General features: G+C 42.6%; 1 pseudogene; it reads left to right on the forward strand.

Moving 5' to 3' along the window:
• The first annotated feature begins 4,072 nt into the window (after positions 1-4,072).
• Positions 4,073-4,835, forward strand: LOC118009409 (annotated as a pseudogene).
• The last annotated feature ends 610 nt before the right edge of the window (positions 4,836-5,445 follow it).

Below are 5,445 nucleotides of genomic sequence, written 5' to 3' on the forward strand. Positions count from 1 at the left end.
TTTGTTTTTTTAAGTAGGCTACACACCCAACATGGGGCTTGAACTCACAACCCTGAGATCAAGAGTCACATGTTCTACCAACTGAGCCAGCCAGGCACCTCTCCAAAAACTCATTCTTAGTCCATGATGATACAAGTTAAGTTCTTCTATTCTCTGCATTATCTCAATTTCTTTGGTCTCTTTTGTCCATATCCTCCTCCAAATATTTGGTGAATCTTGGTAGCCCATTCATATTTAAAGTTGAGATAACAAAGAGCTGTTCAGAAGTTCTTTGTCCACGGGTGGGCCTTGTCCGCCAATGGACTTCACAAGTAAATCATCAAATGGCCAAACAAATGTTTCATCGAATACCCTCCAGATGTCAATGTTTGTGGATCTTCTCTCTAGAGAAGTTCAGTCTTAGTAAATAATCTTTGAATCGCAGACGGCTGAGTCTGAGGCTGGTGGTCTTCCTTCTGGTGATGGGAGAAATGGAGTTTCACCTTCACTATGCAGCCTTTCACTCAATCTCCTTTTACGACCTCTCCAAAGTGCAGTAATGTTTTCCAGTGCTCATAGATCTCACAGGCTGTACCAGGTGCTCCTTCTCCCAAAATGAGCTGGCTTTATGTAGAGTGCCGTGGACAGCTAAAGCTTCAGAGCGCCAGCTGGGGGAAAATACCTCGGCACCTGTCAATATGGGCTGCTCTCTTCCTCATATTTGCATGAGTCCAGAAACTAATGGGTATAAATATGAGTGGCCCCTCTAACTATTGTACCTAATAACTGCAATCATTTTTGTCCCAATTACTACAAACTTGGGTGCAGTGGATGTGGATATGCTAGGGGCTAAAAGAGAAATCCCTGCATCAGGGAACAGAGATACAGTCCCAGTAATGGAAGTTGAGGTGGATACCTGGCCATTTTGGGCTTCTTGCGCCACTGAACCAACAGCCAGGGAAGAGGGTCACTGTACTGGATAAGTGATTTATTCTGATTACCAGGGAGAAATTTGGTTGCTGCTATACAATAAAGGCTAAAAGGACCATCCATGTTGAAACCCAGGGCATTCACTAGGGCACATTTTAGTTGACCATACTCAATAGTCCTGATCCATGGAAGATTGCATCATGGCAATTAAAAACCAGACATCAAAGACTCAAATCCTTTAGGGATAAAAGTTTGAATACCCCCGTAAATACTACCATCCAGCTGACATGCCAGCAAAGGAGAAGAGCACATGTAATGTGTGGTAGGAGAAGGTAGCTATGATAATCAACTTAGCCCGCATAACCATCTACACAAGTGGAATCGAACACAGCTGTATTTTGTGTAACCAATCCCTTTTACCACACTGTATTATGTGACCTCTGGCTTTACCTCATGTTTTATATGTTAGGTGAGAATATCAAGGGATTTTTATCATCCTGCCATGATAACAGCTAATGGGACTTCATACACTCCTCTGTTAGGAAAATGAAGATTTTATTCCAATGAAATGCAAGAGTGGATGTTGCAAATCAAAAGGAGTGGACTGTTGGGATGACTTCTGTTTGGCATCCCCTCCAGATCCATTTTCCACTATTTTTTAACCTTTTCTCAGTCCTTACGACCCCCCCCCCCAACATCACCACAACAAGACTCTCATTATCACAAGCTGGCCTATATGGGCCACACCAAAAGCTTCTTGTTGGGTTTGGACAATGGGGAGTCCTGGCGGTAGACTGCAGGGAAGGGAGGGGTATGAGACAGAGAATTTACTCCACTGGTTCTCTCCCTGAAGGGTTGCCTGGAGTTGGCTAGTTTCCTCAACCAAAGGTCACTCACTACTCCTTTTAAGAGCAACTGACTCTTGGGGCCTGTGGGTGGCTCAGTCAGTTAAGCATCTGAATCTCAATTTCTGCTCAGGTCATGATCTCAGGGTTGTAAGATTGAGCCCCACAAAGGGCTCTGCACTGGATGTGGAGCCTTCTTGGGATTCTCTCTCTCTCCCTCTGCCCCTCTCCCACTCCCTCTCTAAAAAAAGAAAAAAAGAAGAATGACTTCTTTTTTTTTTTTTTAAGATTATTTGACAGAGAGAGACACAGCGAGAGAGGGAACACAAGCAGGGGGCAGTAGGAGAGGGAGAAGAAGGCTTCCCGCCGAGCAGGGAGCCTGATGTGGAGCTCGATCCCAGGATCCTGGGATCATGACCTGAGCCGAAGGCAGACGCTTAACCACTGAGCCACCCAGGCACCCCAAGAATAATGACTTCTTTAAAAAATAAAAAGCAACTAACTCTACACAACATTCTTTCCCCTTTCTCTTATGCTTTCCTTTTTTTTTTTTTCTAGACTCTATTTATTTGTCAGAGAGAGACTGAGAGAGAGAGAGCACAAGTAGAGGGAGCAGAGGCAGAGGGAGAAGCAGGCCTCCCGCTGAGCAGAGAGCCCGATGTGGGGCTCAATCCCAGGACCCCGGGATCACGACCGGAGCTGAAGGCAGACGCTCAATGACTGAGCCACCCAGGCGCCCCAAGAATAATGACTTCTTTAAAAAATAAAAAGCAACTAATTCTACATAACATTCTTTCCCCTTCCTCTTATGCTTTCAAGGTTAAAATAATATCTTGGCTGGGGCGTTTAAACAAAGTTTAAACAAATTTCTGTTCAGTGTTAGTCTCCCTCCATATACATACACACATACATACTATAAACATTTTGCCATCAGTAACACTAAAAATATTACACTTTGGCTATATCCCAGTGGACATTTGTCTTAATCTCCTGAGGATCCATTTTTAAGAAGTGAAATTGATGGCTCATGCACTGTGAATATTTTTAAGTATCTTAACACAAATTTCCATATTGCCCTCTAGTAAACTTATGTCAGCTTATACTAATTTACATCGGGCCTATATGAGGCAACTTAATTCATTCAACTTTAGTTAAAGCTGGGTGTTAATATTTTATAATTTGGAAATTTATGGATGAAACAAATTCATTGTTTAATTTGCATTTCTTTTATTATCTCTTAAGTTGAACATTTTCATATGCTCACTTTCCATTTAAAAGATTTTATTTATTTATTTATTTATTTATTTATTTATTTGAGAGAGAGAGAGAGAGAATGAGCGCGCAGAGGAGCAGAGGGAGATGGACAAGCAGACCCCGTGTTGAGTATGGAGCCCCACGAGGTGCTCAATCTCAAGACCCTGAGATCACATCCTGAGCCAAAATCAAGAGTTGGATGCTTAACCAAATGAGTCACCCAGACGCCCCTCACTTTCCATTTATATACCTGTTTCTGGTAAATTGACTATTTCATCCTTTGCCTTTTTGTCTAAGAGATTTCATCTCTTTTTTATCATGTCAAAATACTTAGCCCTTGTCAATATTTATCTTTGATAACAAAAAGAGCAAAAACAAGAAATAAAGGGCACAATTGAATTTTTTCAGTGTAGGATTTCTGAAGGACTGAATCAGAGATATTTTTCAGAGTTATTTTTAGGGTAAATTGTATTCTCTTCTTGAAAATACACTATGATTATCATTAACATCACCAGGAACTGCATGAATAAGTTATCAACAGAAAAAAGAGTCTCTTAGAGGAGATATCAAAACTTACAATATAGTGTTATTTAAAATGCTAGCCTAGAAAATAAGAGTTTCTTCATGAAAAGAGACTGGAGTGGCCCAGTTTCATGAAGGAGTAGAATTGTGAAATAGGTCTGGAAAGACAAGAAGGAAGAAAAATAATGATATAGAAGTCTGAACACCTGCCCCTCAATCCACATCAGACTTTCAACCATCTGGTATCTACGACAGAGAGTTGTGATAAGGATCAAATGACATAGTATATTGTTTCTGAAACCTGGGTCAGCCAGTTGACAGAGGCTGCCACCATGCATTACTTCACATTCATCCTCCCCTCCTTCTCCATAGCAAACTTCCTAGAAAGGCTACACTCATTTCCTGTATCTCTTCCATAAGGGGTGCCCATGTGATATAACTGGTTATAAACAAAGAGCTAATAGGGGTACTTCTTTTTCCTTCCTGTTATATGATAAATGCCCTTTCCGTCTTTGGCTTCCCTGGTGAGAGGAGCTGCCGCCATGTCTGCCCGCCTGCAATGGATGGTCCCTGCGGAACTGCTCCAGCTTCCTGATGAAGAGGAACAAGCAGACATTCAGTACCGACCCCAATAACCTGAAGGCTCACAACTCCTTCTACTGCAATGGGCTGATTCACCGCTAGACTGTGGGTGTGGAGCCTGGGGCTGAGGGCAAAGGTGTAGTGGTGGTCATAAAGCCAAGATCCCACCAGCAAAAACCCACCAGCACCTACTTGAGGACCACCATAAACAAGAATGCCCAGGCCACCCTCAGCAGCATCAGGCACACGATCTACAAGAACAAGTACCTCCCAGATCTGTGCATGGCCGCCACTCGCACAACCAGAGCCATCCTGCACAGTCAGAAGCCTGTGATGGTAAAGAAGAAGCAGCCTGCCTTACCAAGAGCTCCGGAGCACCCTCCCCCCACCTCCAAAGCGTAAAGATGTCAACCACCTGAAAAAGAAAGAGAGAGAGAGAGAGAGATGCAGATGGGGCAGCCATCTTGAAACAAAGATGCAAAACACACTAGGTTTGATAGAGTAGAAAGATATTTTTTTAAGCTGTGTTCTTGAGGTGTTGCCCAATCCCAGCCTGCCCAGCTCTGGACTATTTCCCACCATACCTCTGGTTATGTGAAAATCTATACTGTTATTTGTCATCTACTATGATGGCACAAGCCATCATATCCTGACTATTAGAAACATTGAAATTGGATGTTCACCTACCCAAATTTCTAGACCCTTACTTTTTATGCCCTTCAGGACCCCAAGAGAAGGAATTTAAATTAGCTTCTCAGTTGGGATTCATACAACTTGACTGATAGTCTAGAGCCCTTCCAAAGGAAACCAAAAGAAAACACAGTGGAATCTCTACAAGAAAGTATGTATGAATGTTTCACAGAGGCATGAGTGACACTGACATCATTGTTTGGACCAGGTATAAGAACTAGTAGAATTTCTGGGTAGACAGTGAGGTGCTACAGCCCTTTGTGAATTTTAAGAGGCAAACAGCTATGATATAAAGAACAAAACAGTATTCCCAGAGGTCAAACAGCTCTGCTGAGGAAGCCCCCTCAAAGAGGTTGTGAGAAAAAAAGGGAAGGATTTTTATACTGGTTGGAGAGAAAGAAGATAGCAAGATGATGTTGATTTTTTTAAAGATTTTATTTATTTATTTAAGAGAGACAGAGACAGAGAAATAGAGCAGGGGAGGAGCTGAGGAAGAAGGATAAGCAGACTCCAAGCTGAGCACAGAGCCCGACTTGGTGCTCGATCTCAAGACCCCGAGATCATGACCTGAGCCAAAATCAAGAGTCGGACGCTTAACTGACTGAGCCACCCAGGTGCCCCAAGAAGATGTTGATTTTTAAAA

The sequence above is a fragment of the Mirounga leonina genome, unplaced genomic scaffold (genome assembly GCF_011800145.1).
Source record: "Mirounga leonina isolate KUSES-001 unplaced genomic scaffold, KU_Mleo_1.0 Mir_101609, whole genome shotgun sequence".
In the NCBI taxonomy this organism is placed as follows: domain Eukaryota; kingdom Metazoa; phylum Chordata; class Mammalia; order Carnivora; family Phocidae; genus Mirounga; species Mirounga leonina.